The sequence below is a fragment of the Epinephelus moara genome, chromosome 18, assembly GCF_006386435.1.
Source record: "Epinephelus moara isolate mb chromosome 18, YSFRI_EMoa_1.0, whole genome shotgun sequence".
NCBI classification, from domain to species: domain Eukaryota; kingdom Metazoa; phylum Chordata; class Actinopteri; order Perciformes; family Serranidae; genus Epinephelus; species Epinephelus moara.
The window spans coordinates 13,198,418-13,213,759 of NC_065523.1; the positions used below are offsets into that span (position 1 = coordinate 13,198,418).

Below are 15,342 nucleotides of genomic sequence, written 5' to 3' on the forward strand. Positions count from 1 at the left end.
CTTCTATATCAGGGGTGTCCAAACTTTTTTGAATGGGGGCCAGATAAAACAATGTGAAAATACCTGGGGGGCCAAGTGATTCTCGCATCAAATGGATTTTAAAAAAAATAAGAAACTAAAGTGAGACAAATGCAACCATTTTTATCTTTTGATGAAGTATTACTACGTGATGCCTGTCTACAAACTGCATGATAGTCCTATCATTGTGAGGTGAAGGGTAAAAATGCGAAGTGATCTTGCTCGATTAGCCATTATTGTGTAAAGGGGCACATATGGTATATTTTGAAAGTCAAGTTGAGGGCCGATTAAAATTGGTCTGCGGGCCACAATTGGCCCCTGGGCCAGACTTTGGACATGCCTGTTCTATATCAAGAAGTGACACAAATTACCGGGAGGCAGATACATGAGGGATTAAGTCATCTAAAAGTTCAAGTAACAAAAATTAGCTCAGATACAAATGCTAACTTCAATAACTAGCTACATACTTATGTAGTGTTGACAGTAAGCAGGAGCTGATTTTTGTTACCTGAGCCCCTTTCATGCATGCACTGCAAACCTGAAATTATCTTAACCCGGAGGAGCTGTATGTAAGGACGCATATGTCCGAATGGATTGGACATTTAAACAGACTTTGTCCTGCCAGCTCCCGAGTACAAGGTCTGTGTAAATGTCCTATTGAATACACGTGTGAACTAAGCAGGTAATTCTCTAGAGAATTCCCAGCGAGCGAGTGAACATGTTGACGACATTGCATGCAGACCATGCAAAACTGGACAAAAACAATCATTCAAGGGTCGTTCTAGGAGAGGGGTCATCTTCATGAAGGCGGCAATGAAAATGACAACGAAAGTGGAGAGACCGGAGATTTAGGAACCTCTGTCGGTGATAATGGAAGCTGAAATCATCAGGGAATGGCAAGAGACTCAGTTGCTTATGACCAAATTACGAACCAACTATGTGACCGCAGTGTATCTGCATCATGTGCTGCCTCCTGCACGCTTTACCGAGGTGCTACACTTTGTATTTCCAGTAGGTGAGAATGCTTCTAACACAATTTCCTGTTAAGTGTTACATGTATGAAAGGCAAACTTTGAACAATGTTCAGACCTGACTACACGGAAATTGCCCTGAGTTCATATGAGGAAACAGCTCTTGATTCAATAAAACCTCTAAAAAATAATGATGTTTGCCAGCAGAATTTACTTTAGTTGTAAAATAAATTTACATGGTATGAAAGAAGTACACAGCAAGGTCTCAGATTTGTGAAGCTTTGACTGTGTAACACTTGTACTTAAATTATTAAATCAAAATAGATGTAGAAGTTTTTATTGTTGAATAATAAGCTAATTGTTTCAGCACTAATTAGGTTTTAAAAAGATAAAAGAAGATGTATGTGATATACTTTGATCAACAGCATAATCGCCACATGCATTTATTATAAATAGGAAGATAAACAATCAAAGTCATGGTTGAGATAGAAGAAGGTATTTTCTGCATCAAACAAAAACTCTTGGGGATAGAAAACCACTAGTGAGGAAACCCATGGCTCCTATACGTGAGGGTTTTAATCACGTTTCCTTATTAACAAAGTGTTGAACGATGTTGGATTTTACGGGGAATCTACTGTTCTCCCAGTGCAAATGAATGGTTTCATGCAATGGTGGAAGGAGTGAAAGGAAAGAGAATGAAAAAGCTAGTGTGTGACAGGAAGCAACAGGGTTATGGGACATGTGGTCTTGATTTTGAGAACCATTAATAATACTCCTGGTGTGAGATAGAGGCTTCCAGTCGTCTCAGCAGTGGTCTCGTTTGTTCATGCTAATTATACCAAGGTATAACAATTAATACGACATTGATGAATTGACGTTTGAACATGCGATTCTAAGCACCTTTAAGTCAACTCATACTCATCAAAGCAAGCCCCAAACCTTGAAAACAGTAAGAGACTGAATCCAGTAAACACAGGCACTTTTTTTTCTTCTTTTTTTTTGCAGTAGCATAGACGCGGTGGTGGGACTAAAATGCTAATTCCACTCCTGTACGAGCACAGCATTGCATGCTCTAGGGGCTGGAGAATGGCAGCGAATGGTGCAGTCTACATTAACACTAATAGATGGCCAGCTCAAGTCAGGCTCCACCAGCCTGGAGAGGCAGAGAGCCTCTCTTCCCCTCTGCAGGTTATTTAGACCTGAATAACCTTAATAAGGGCATCCAGCAATCTAGATAGGGTTATTAATGATGATGGTTGTAATGATGGGACTTTGACACGCAAACTCATTTGACACGCTGAGCATCCTCACTTGGCACAGTAAGAAAGGAGACGGGGGGAAGAGGGAGAGACAGAGAATGAGAAGGGGAGAAGGATTATTAATCTGATAGATGACTGTATGGCTGCAGGCAGAGAAGGGAATTATCAACACTACAGTAATAGATGAATACTGAACAGCTGCAGAGAGCGGGCCGGAGAAAGAGAGAGGGAGAGGGAAAGAAAGAAATGGAGATGGAGACAGATGGAGGGAAGGTTGAGTGAAAGGGATGATGAGGGATAAAGACCCAGAGAGAGGTATAAATAGTGGGAAGAGCAGAGAAGAGATCAGTAGTAAAAGAAAGATATAAAAAAAGTGGAAGAGGGAAAATAGGGAGGGAGAGAAGAAGAGACACATTAATATTAATAATCTCTTGCTCAGTGAGAGAGAGAAAGAGAGAGAGAGAGAAAGAGGGGAGGATGGGAGGAGGGCTCAATAGAGAGATGAATATAAAACAGACAGAGACGGAGGGAGGGGAATGACAACACAGAGACGCATATAAAACAGAGAGCGACGGAGAGATGGAGGCAAAAGACAATACAGAGGGAGGAATATGAAACAGGTGGAGATGTAGAGGGAGAGAGGGAGAGGGAGGGAGGAGAGGTGAGGCTGGATGGGTGGGGGCGAGATTGATCAATAATGCGTATGCAGTGCTTCAATGACATTAAAACACACACAAGGACACTATGATAAATCATATCGGCAGCAGCATCTCTGATCAGACAGAACAGGACACCAGTGTAGTGGGACGGCAACCGCAACAACTGCAACACCAGGCAACGATGCAACAGTCAACACGGACAGCGGCTCGTGCTGCCCTGCAACTGCTCCTCATCTGTATCCCAACACACAGCGGTGGCAGCACCGACGGATAAAGAGGCACTCAAGTGTTATTTTTGGATCGACTCTCACCTTTTTATGTATTTTAATTTCCAGCCACCTTTTTTTCCGCTCTCGTTTTTTTTCCTTGCCAGCGAGAACTAAGTGCCAGAGCTATTTCAGGTAGACAGCATCTGAGCAGAGTCGAAAGGTGCAAAAAAAAAAAAAAAAAGCGAGCCGGTGGAGGCTGAGGTTAAGATGGTAGCTCAGATGTTGGGGTGAGGTGGTGAGTGAGAGTCCATGGAGGAGACTGAGACTAGTTGGAGCTGACAGCTGGTTAGAGGCTGGTTGATTGTATTCTGCCTCACTGCTGTCACTATCCACATGTTACAATCGTCTCTACCTGTAACTCTCCTTCCTTATCCGCTCTCTCTTCTTCCGTTCTCCATCTCCCTTGATATCTTCTCCCCTATCTCCCATCTCCTTCTATAAAAGTAGGAACAATCTCTTCCTCTCTCGACGAAGTCTTTTGCAAACTCATTCAGCCCCCCGCTCCTCCCCCTCCTCCCCTCCCAGCTGCCTTACACCTCCTTCCTCCCTACTACTACTTATTTCCTGGACCTCCATTCCCCCCCTTGTGAGGCGCACTGTAGTGTCCAGTGATGGGGGTAAATGCTGCACTGACCTCTCAGTTTGATGAAAGATTAACCTGCTACAATGATGCATATTAACCCTTAACCCCCCCCCCATTCTCCTTCCACCGCACACAAACACACTGCAGCTTCCTTTCCCCCTTTTGCTCTCTCTCTCTGCATTCAAATCTTAGCCAACAGAGTTACCATGGTTACCTATTCACCACAGTCTCCCACTCCGTCCAGCTGTATCCCACCAATTCCACATCCACCCCTCTCCTCCGCCTCCTCCTCCCTCATTAGCACCCTATACACGCTCATATACAAACGGCACAAACCAAACATGAGTGCGAATGACATCAACACTCCAAAAAACCATGAGGCTGCATTACAGCAGGCCGCATTACTGTTTTTAGCTCTGACAGTGATTATACTGTGATTTACAGTGAAGGTGAATACACTTTATTTTGTCCTGTGTGTCGCCACAAAATGACAAGCAACCACAAATCACCAGTGCAAAGTTCAGGGTCATCTCTCCAGTGAGTGATGATCCAGTGGCGAGATAAAAGGTAAGCAAACTGACATTGTAGTACGGAAATTAATATGTTTTTTATAGATTAAAGGACTATACCAGTGTGTTTGCGGCCCTGACAACCTATTTTCACAGTCAGCTTTTTACAACAAGTCCTTAAAATGAAACAACAAAATTCACTGTTTGTCCATGTCCCCTACAGCAACACATAGAAGCATTTTCTGCTCCTATAGGCAGGACAAGATCATCTGTCTGTGCCATCCAAAACTGTAACAAGTCACTGTTGATAAATAGGTTAGTTGTTTGATGTGACAAAGTTAAGGGTTAAAGGCGCTGAATAAGACAGGCAGAGCATTAATATAGCAGCAGACAAGCATTTGCTATGTAATGATACAGTGGAGTAATGGCGTCCTGAGCAGCAAATGAAGTCATGCTACCTCTGTGTGTGTTGTAATACCAGCTTCTCTGTTCTTTGTTGTGGTAAACAGTCCAGCTGCATGTCCATGTTAGTACATGTGAGTCCCTGTGTCTGTGCACCCACTGGCCGACTGCACTGCACTGCACTGCGCTCATATGGCTACGGTTGGTAGTACGAAAACATAACAACCACCCTCCAGGCCCCCCCAGGTTAACACCATTAGGTCTGTCAGCACTGTTGCAGTTGCTAGCACTGTTTGCACCATTGCATTGGTTGCACTGTTAACTGCCAGCAACCCAGCTCAGTCACATCCATGCTGAGAGCCATGTGCAGACAATCCTGCCTTAATCTCTGAATTATAGGTATGTTCTGAAACCCGTATACAGCCCCTTCAAGGTTATGTCAGGTGGCAGCACAAAACCACTTGGTTAGGTTTAGGGAATGATCCTGGTTTGGGTTAAAATAAATAATGTGGTACGTTTAAGGAAACATCATGGTTCAAGTAAAATGACAAGTTCATTATATCATTTAATAGATGTTTTAGCTTTAGGGCGACACGGTGGTGTAGAGGTTAGCACTGTCGCCTCACAGCAAGAGGGTTCCTGGTTTAATCTCTGTGCGGAGTTTGCATGTTCTCCCCATGTCAGTGTGGGTTTTCTCTGGGTACTCCAGCTTCCTCCTACAGTCCAAAGACATGCAGGTTAATTGGTGACTCTAAATTGCCCGTAGGTGTGAATGTGAGTGTGAGTAGTTGTCTGTCTCTTTGTGTCAGCCCTGTGATAGTCTGATGACTTGTCCAGGGTGTACCCCGCCTCTCGCCCAATGTCAGCTGGGATAGGCTCCAGCCCCCACGCAACCCTCAAGAGGATAAGTGGTCACGAAAATGGATGGATGTTTTGGCTTCACTGTGCAGAATAATTTACGGACAGGGTTTGACAGAAGAAACCTGCTTTAACATGTATTTGCTGAAATAAAAGGATTTTTTTTGGCCCACCTTTAATCTTAGTTTAAGAAGTATGCGTACAAACAACTAGTTTGAAAGCCAATTGTGGTCCAATATTTTCCATATTTATATGTAACCCACTGATGTGGAAATTCTGGTGTAACACTAAGTTACTTTTCAGTGACGGAGGCAACTTCTGTCCAGCAGGAGTTAAACTTTTAAAGGTAAATATATTTGCTTATTCATAGAGTCTAGACTTTGTCAATGAGGGAGTTGAATTGTGTAGATGTATAATTTAAGTAACAAAGTAATTGACTTTTTTGTGGAAAAGACATCACCAAGAGTTTTATTCTAAGCAGAGTGTTTTTATAATGTATGTCGTGCATGTCTGCTTGGGTCTTTGATTAAAAACGGGTGTGTTAATGGGCTTTAACTAGGCTAAAAAATGCACTTCACATTTTTGCAAACCATTTTCCAATGAACATCATGAAGTTCAAAATTTCAGATGACTTTTTTCCCCCACATCTCCAGGAAGCCATTAATTTTCATTAATTTCTATTCATGTTGAAAATCAAGCATTGCAAGACAACTTAATATGTGTACTACAGTTACATTATCAGTGGTATGTAATGTAATTCAGGCTCAGATTGTTTCAAATGCCTGCAGCACACTTCCTCACAACATTCATGTGAAACTGATGTTCAGTGTGATGGACAACATACAATGCAAGTTAATATTTTCCTATGGAAATAAATGGAAGCCACTGGATTCTTGAATTATTTAAACCCCAAAACAGCAACATGGCTTGCAGACTGATTAGATAGGATGTGAAGTCTGCTATGAAAGACTGGTATAGATGGCAGAGGTGCTTTTGGGGCTCCAGCCTTGAATGTTTTCTCAAATGCCTCAAATCTTTTAAGTTTTTCAAATATCTCTACCTTTGTTTCATTTTCCACCAGTCTCTCTGACTGGACTGGCAAATCAATGGAGTTAAAGTTCTATCACTGGGAAAATATTACCATCTATAGGTCCACTTTAACATTGTCATGAAGGGCTGTTTGTGAGTGTTTCATACAGTCGTGTAACCTTAGTGAGCAAGTTAGCTGTTAGCTAGCTAACTACCATAAAACTTAAATCAAAAGCCCAATCAAACACCCAGTCTCTTTTATTAGCCTGGTGTAGCTACACATTTTGACCAATAAAGGCCTGTCTCAATTAGACGCCTGCTCTGGTTGCCAAGCAGTTCATTTTAATAGAAGTTTTGGATGTATAACACCGGACTGTTGACTACCCACTTGAGCTAACATTATTTCCCAATTTAGATCGCGCATATAAATATAAATGTTTAAACTTTTGTCCATATGGAGAATGCACATTGTTAGCTCAGTTCATTTTATTTTACTGAAACCATGAGCACCAGAGAAGACTGTAAGTCATTCACATTTACCAGCATGACAAAAAAACAAGTGGTGACTCCCTTTCTTTGAAGCTGTCATAAAATCAGAATATGTGTCCATTCCTCGATTACTCTGTAAGTTATTATGTTCCTTTGATCCATAAGGGTCCACCAATCAAACGAATCAAAAGAGTTTTTCTAAAAAATTAATCCAAATTATGAAAGTTGTTTTAACAGGATAAAGTGGTGTTGTGTTAGTACACTGGGTTCCTTTATCCTCCGGTGCCGTGAAACAAGTGTCATTACATGACACAATTGATATGTTATTCGAGGCCTAGTTTTTATACAAGCAATATTCATACTGGTTCACTTTGTGTGTGTTTTGTGACTGGCCTAATATGGATTGCTGGCTAGCTCGCAAACACTAGCTGCAGTTAGCTCACTTGTTAACGTAATGGAGTAAATGTCGTCAGCCAAATATTTCATTTAGAGTAGGGCTGGGTAATTTATCAATATTATATTGATATTGTGATATGAGACTTGATGTTGTCTTATTTGTCTTTATTATATCATTATATCCACATCACTGAGGATTATTTAAGATAAGATAAGATACACCTTTATTGATCCCATAATTGAGAAATTCCAGAAAACATTTATCAAAAATCTCATTGTGTAAATATTTTGTGAAAGCACCAATAGGCAACCCTGCAATATCATCGCAATATTGACATCAAGGTATTTGGTCAAAAATATTCATAGTCATATTTAAACTTCCTCATATTGTCCAGCCTAAACGGCAATGCTTGTTGTGCAATTAGAGCAACCCAGCTTATTGTGGCATGTGTTTAAACGCAGCAGATTTGTCAATTAAACATTAATTCTGTACCCTCTACTCCAGCATAGTGTAACAAAATAGGTTTTCAGATTACTAATGCTGTTTACACCACATTCCTACCCTATCTATGTTATGTAACTTAAAATTAGCAACATCAGACAATTTTGCCTCATTTTAGGTGGCAGGTGTGAAAATTAGTCATCCTTAACATTTGTTATGGTTTCAGAGTGATGAAGACAGTTGAAGAAAAATTACATACAAAACAGGATGTAGGCTTTACAGGATGATTTTTCACTCCTTGGCAACTATCATGTTTTTCCCAGATGATGTACAGATATTTAGGCATTCCATTATCTCAACTGGCTTGAAAAATAGTGCGTATAGCTGCCGTAAATGGGAAAACATCTCCCAAGGGGGGCATGAATACAGAACCCCCTAGGTTTGGGCTGAGCCCCAAATGTTTACAACATCTGGTACCACCCTTGATAGATGGGATAAAACATACAAAGGGACTCTTAAAGTCCTTTAAATGTAATGACAGAGGAAAAATTAATTCTTGCATTTTCCCCCTTTAATCGTCGAACCAGAATGTTCCTAGTATTCCTCTTAAATTTTCCCTTGAGCTTCAAAGCGCAGCTTCAAAGTTGAATAAAACATTTTTTTCCCACACTGTTGGACAGCATTACATATACAGTATATTCTCTGTTCTTTAAAATATTAAAATTCAAGACCGTTTTTAAAACTGTATGACTCCATCAAATGAAAAATTCTAGATGCCCCGTGCATCACTTTACACATACGGGACTTCAGTGTAATTCAGTCTGACATATTTGATATCTCTGGGATCTTGACAGGAATTTAAAATCAAGTTTTGTACGTCTGTGCTTGGTTGCCCGGTATGCTTGACTTGCCAAAGGCTCCGTAGGGTTGAAGAGGTTAAAAGACCCCTATCTTCATGTTTTTGATCCTAGCTGGGATGATATATCCTGTTAAATTTATTTCATAAAGTTTTATGTCAGCCTCTAAAGGTTGGGTATATGAGTTTGGATAATTTTACCCTCCAGTACGTCTCTACCTGTGATCACAGCACCATAATAGAAAGAGTGGAGGGTTGGAAAAAAGAAGCAGAATAAGCAGCACAGGATTTGCTTCTTTTTTCCCACCATTCTGACCATGAATGAACTGTGCAGCAGATGGTTCGATGGAAACTTCTCCAACAGATACAAAGAGTAAGAGACGGTCACAGAGATAACCAGAGAGATGTGCTGACTGTCGAACAAGCGGCGAGTCGAACAGACAGGAGTACGGTCCTTCTCTCCAGTGTCCTGTCTGCACGTCAGCGTGGAGGCACATCAATAATGACTCGACACACACCAAGATGGCAGCTCATGCAGCCAATGCGAAAAAAAAAAAACAGAAGAGGAGAAAAGCTCATCATGTCGGTTGTGTGCGGTGGGAATAGAGCCATGACCTTTCCTGATCGCGGTGACATCTCGGCAATCAGGGTTGTGCCTGTGAGGCTTTAAGACAGTGGAAAATCTGCTCTCACACACCCCAATTTCTGAGACAAGGAAGTAATTTAAAATAATAACCAAGGACAGATTTTCTCCCAAACAGCAGATAGCAAATATACCTACTGTAGCACAGCTGCTGATACTTCTGTCATGTCAGGGATGGTATGTTTCGTGGCAGCTGCTGGTTTAGTCAATTTATCAGATCAATTAAATCAATTTACTTTTTATTAAAATTCAGCTAGCGGTGATCCATGTCTGATAGGATGGACAATATCAATATTGATCAGCAACACCATCTGAGTCACTTAAGCTGGGCTCAATTTGATGATCAGATTCCACAGAAAGCGGTTAGACTTTTGTTATTATCTTGTGTTTCGGCGCAGACTTTTAGTGCCCCATGTTCTCCTGTAACTGCGGTTTCAGAGACTTTAACACTCCGAGAAAAATAAAATTCCAAGGGAAATTGGCTCCTTCGATCTAAACAGCATCAATATCGGCCTTAACAGCCCACATAACAGATACCAATAAAAAACGATTCAGAAACAATCTTGCAGAATTTGCAGCACACAGGACGTCTGTAAATAGGAACAATGCTTGTGGTCTAATTGGTTACGACTGGCAGTGAGTTAGTGTAGTGGGGGTGATGAAGAGGGCAAGAGTAAGAACCCAGATCCACCTCCTGCCTTGTTCCCTCCAACCCTTCTGTTTCCCTCTTCAGTATGAATGCCAACAGCGACGAGTGGATGTCTCCTCACAAACTGACACAGTCTTGGCACCTTGAGGCATCGCTAGGGGGCGAAGTCTCAGGGGAAAAGTGTATTCCTTGTGTCGAACAGAGGATCATCCCCTCTCTCCTATCTTTGTGGAGATTCTTTTGAACTCCATTTTTAGGACTACAACACATTTTTTGGAGCTTATCCAAATGGTCAATTCACTGCGCCCCTAGCCAGTCCAGTTTTATGCACTATGTGAGTGACAGTAAGTGAGTAAAATCTGTATTGATTTTAAACAAATCAAGCAATTTATCAAATGTGATTAAAAAAATATACATATTTTCAGTGTGAATCTGCACCAACAGGAATGGAGGATTGTCTTCTCACTTTGTATAACCTCAAAAGCTTACTTTCCCTCAACATACAGTGGCCCAGTAAACTTTCAACAAACTGACTTTTTCATTATTTGGGAGCAGTGGAAACAAGCTGTAAACACAACATAGACTTATCACCATTTTAGTTGATTTATAAAACGAATCAGTCCTTGATTACGATTGGCTGTGCCGCGTTCAAAGCCACTGTAAAATACTCTATAAACACACAGCTGTGACCGCATTACAATATCAGTATAACTGCGCCAATTAGTCACCTAGTTGTTAAATGGGACGCAGAGCTAAAGAGGACAACTGCCAACTGAAGCCCCAATCATTTATCATCGGCCAGGACAAGAACAGTCAGCGTTTGCAACCCTGTCATTCAATGAATGCACAAATAAAAAAAAGAAAAGAAAAGAGAAAGAGCCACTACTATTTGTAGCCTATCCGGGCCTGTGTCCACATAGCGTTTTTTTCTCAGCACCAGCGTCTTTTTACAATTGTTCTCAATGAGGAGCAAGCGTATATGACCACCTGGAGAGAAAGCACCCAAAGTCTTTTCCAAGCGCTCTGCCTTTTTTTGTTCGGCTGCTCCGTTTTCAGGAAGGCGCCAGTGACGTTGCTGCGGCTTCTTTAGCTAGGCTTCTCACTACTGTCACAACAGAGGCAGAAAAGCGTATTCTTTGGGAACAGAACAGCGGGCAGACACTCGATGTTGCTGGTGATCATTGTGCTTTTATCAGTGTTTGCTTTGTATTAGTAGTAGTAGTAGTATATGGTCATAAATATCCCAAAGCAAATCTAGAAATCATGCAAAATGTGTTCCCTGAATTACTAATCTGAAAGTTGAGATGTCACTAGTATCACATGATAGGCTACACTTTGCCGTATGCAGCTAGTTAGTGGTGGGAATTTCTAAGGAGCAAGTAAAGGTAGCAAGCGCTAGCAGTTTGCTTATCCGCAAATGCGTGGGGGTAGCCACTGTGGTCCGCCATGCTAAAGGGAAAAATATCAAGACAACAAAAAGGCTTCCTGACAGACTGCCTTTGTCTTGCCTGCCGTAACCAGGCCAGATAACATTACCAGCATACCATCGATATAGCTGTGAGACAACCTTGTCCGAGGCTCAACCAATCCATTAACACATCCAGCTATCTGTCTACCTATTTTAAACTAGTTAAATAAAGTAATAGAAATCAGGTTAAGATTTACAGAAACATTTTGAAAATTTATTGGTAAAATGTATGGCAAACCTGTACATTGCTTGAAGTAAGACTGATGATTTGTTATCAATACATTTTTTGTAGCTGTGTATTTATTTTATGAAGCACTGCCAGGATTATGTAGTAACCATTTTTTAAAAGCAATAAGCCACTTGCAGTGGCGATTGCTCTAAGACTGCAAGGGAAGCTCAGCTTCCCCTAAAATGTCAAAAAATAAGTGGTCAAATATGTACTGTTGTGTTTACCTTTCATTGACTAAATATGCGCTAGAACGCGTTCAACTTTTGTTCAGAATCAGCTACTTATCACAGGTCACTGACGCGACTTTCTTCTCATTCATTCCCGAAGCGTCACAGTGCATTAAACAGTGGAAGCTCAGTGTCCAAAGACTTCAACGGGGAAGCATAGAGTGGGTTGTTCCACTGCAGCGAAACTAGACAGTCATTGGATAAATGCTCGGTTTTGTCCCGCCCATCGGACGCTCAGCGTCTCTGGGGGTCTATGGGGCAGTGGGCTGGCCTCGGCTGGCCTGGACGCTGGGCTTCTGCATGATGATTGGATGATCTGTCTGAGGCTGAATCCCTTTTTGATTGACAGCGAAATGAGCGAATCAGCGATCTTGAAATATAAACCACCACCGGAGCATTTTTCAAGTTTCATTCCGTTGTTCCGAGTTGATCTGGAGACTTTTCCAATCCTCTTAGTGACTTTTTCTTTGTTAAAAACGACTAGCGACAAATCTAGCATCTTTTTCTGGTGTTATTGGAGACTGTACTCGTGTTTGGAGACTCTGACTTCTGTCACTCTGTAGTTACTGTCCCCAACGAGCAGCGGGTGATGCTGTGAGCCCCTCAACCGTCCCAAAGCACTCACAGGCGGTCACACTAGCCTTGCGCAGCAGCCCCAGCTAGCGAGCGAGTTAGCAAGCTGCACATAATGGCAGACAATTTGAATATTGTCGACCGGATTTTGGCAAAGCCATTTGATAGTCTTCCTTACGAGGAGAAACTTAGAGTTAAACAGCAGGGCTGATCAACACCTCAGGTTGATTTGGTGCAAAGGATGGGGGAAAGTAACAGGTCTTTTCACCCATCTGAAAATCTTTGAGGTGTGTTTTGCTGTGGTTCTATGGCATGAGTGTGGTTGAAAAACAGTTTCAATTAAATGCTCCTTTTATAAGTTACTGCCTCGCTACAATATGACAACTTTTATGATGTAAACTTAAAGTGAGCTTCCCCTTTTTGAAAGACCAGCAGCCGTCACTGGCCACTTGAAGCTGTGGTTTACTGTGATTTTTGAACAGCTAAGGGATTTTAGGAACTCTTCTCTGTGTCATGCCTAACAACGACCCCTACGGTAGCTGTAGACCACATAAAGAACATAAACCACATCTGTAAACCATGGCTTCCTGCGGCTTTTTGCTTTAGTAACTTGTTGGCAACAGATGCTTTTTATACAGTAGATACGGAGGGACATTTTCATTCATTTGGAGTCATGTTTGTGGCCACCTGACAAAAGTCCAAGGTTTACTCTACTTGTAGCTCTATTTTTGGTCTCCACCAACTCCTGAGGGGAAAAAATAGCTGGCTCTTTAGCTGAAAATGCTCCACTATGTTCGTCAGCTAGTCACTTAGTGTGTCTTAAAGCGAGACATGTAGCTTTTGCTGAACTGAAATGCTTAGTGAATTTAACTGTAGTTTAAAGTTAGCAAACTGAAGAGCATTACAGTAATATTTACCTGGAGTTAGCTAACATTAGCAACCTTTAACTACTGGTCATACCAAAGCAAGTGTATTGAATTGGAGTGAGTGTTTTGAATTGATCAGTGGAGTGTTTTATTCCATATAAGTTACATTTTTAATTTGTAAATTGATGCTAAAGGCATACTTTCTGTCAAAATACAGTAGTAAATGCTGAAGTGTTAGCATGCAACATCAAACAGTCTTCCAGGGAGACGTGGACATTTTCAGATTTTTCATCATTTAAAAGTCATTTGACCAGCAGACAAATGTCCTCTAAATACCACATCAGCTCAATCATAATTTCTTAAAGTGATTCAGATTTCCAAAGAGGCTGGCCCCTCCAGTGAACTGCATTTGAACACAAAGCGCCAAACCAAATCAGTCTCATCTCACTGCTTCTTATTAGAAGGGAATATGACGGACCACAATACAATCAAGTAAGAGGCTGCAGTGAGGTCTTTCACTTTCCCAGACGTTAATTTCTCCAGGCCTTCCCAGGCCGAGGCGGAGCCGCTCTATCACAAGTGTGATCTCCATGCTGCACAGCTCATAAGAAGCAGACAAATTTAGGATATGATAAATCATCGCTAATATGATACCCTCAGTGTCTGCTAGTTAACATAAAACAACCACTAAATTTTCATTTGGCAGGCGCTCCTAGCTCAGCCTGCAGTATCTGGTTTGTCCCAACCAGGGGAAAAAAAGCAGCCCAGGCAGAATAACATACAGTACGCAGCAGCCAAACTAAATATAAACTCTGCCACCTAAGCTAAAAAATATTTAATAATTTAAATAATATAATGAAACATATTCCATTTGTTTCAGCATCCTTCTATAGTCATGTCAGATAGTAATCCTGCCATATGAGACAGTTTCACCATAATCAGCCCATTATAATCCCATCCAGACCTTCCACAGTCTGCCACCAACCAGCATTAATTTTTAGCCCAGTCTGCTCATCTAGCCTCATTTTTCCTTCACACTCAGCCCCGTCCTGGTCCCAGGGTAGTCTATCACACTTTAAGCTTACACTCTTCACAGGCACTTATAAACATTTAAAGCATTTGACTAACCGCCAGGCAAAATTGACTTTGGGATGAAAGACCAGGGGGCTTTTAAAAAATGAAAAGGGAAATTCTGCATCAGGACACAGAAGCCCTGATTTAATGGAAAACAAACAACAGAAAAAAAAAGAAGCAGTTTTATTCTGCAGAAGTAGCCGAGTCACGCAGAGGGTTTTCTCTTTTTAATGATCACAGAGGGGGATGGGGTGGGAATACGGGGCTATGACAGAAGGTGCTTGTGAGTACTTTTTAAATGGGGAGGCGTTGGTGGTGGCGGTGGTGGTGGAGGGATACGCCGCTGGGTGGTATTGTGCTGGATGGGAGAGAAGAAGCCCTGCACTCCCCCACTTCCTTCCCTCTGTCTCCGCTGCCGGCCTCCTCCGCTGTGTTTACCCTCCCACCCCATGGCACTGAAAGAAAGCTGGATGAGCACTGGCCTTGCTGGTGAATGAAGCCCTGACGTCACTTACCCACGCACACACACACACACACACACACACACTGTAAGCAGTGTGACTAATAGCGTACTAACGTTCTTTGTGTTGCATCAGTTATACCTGATTCATGTCTGGCTCTCAGGGGAAGGAGCCCCCCAGGTTATTGAAATATTCAGACGTTAGATGTTAGTACAGGTGAATCAATGATGCCAGTCGATAACTCCCCCCCCTCAACAGGGATTTAAGGACAGGGGTGTGCGATGCCAGCGTGCTACCAGATTCAAGTGAAAACACAACTATTGTACTTGGTATTGATTTTTTTCCTATTGCACACAGTGATTTCCCCACAAGCACAGCTTTACGTAGAAACATATCTGAGTCTGCCTACCCA

General features: G+C 41.8%; 1 protein-coding gene across 2 annotated transcripts in view; it reads right to left on the reverse strand.

Annotated features, from left to right (window-relative positions):
* lrrc4ba (leucine rich repeat containing 4Ba) overlaps positions 1-15,342 on the reverse strand; it is a 39,727-nt gene that overhangs the window by 12,244 nt on the left and 12,141 nt on the right. Inside the window, exon 1 of one of the 2 annotated variants that reach the window (XM_050070147.1) lies at positions 3,219-3,319. The exons of the other annotated variant lie outside the window; for it this stretch is intronic. The gene's annotated coding sequence lies outside the window, so the exon portion shown is untranslated. Of the gene's footprint in view, positions 1-3,218; positions 3,320-15,342 lie in introns of those variants that run through there. 2 annotated transcript variants of the gene reach the window in all.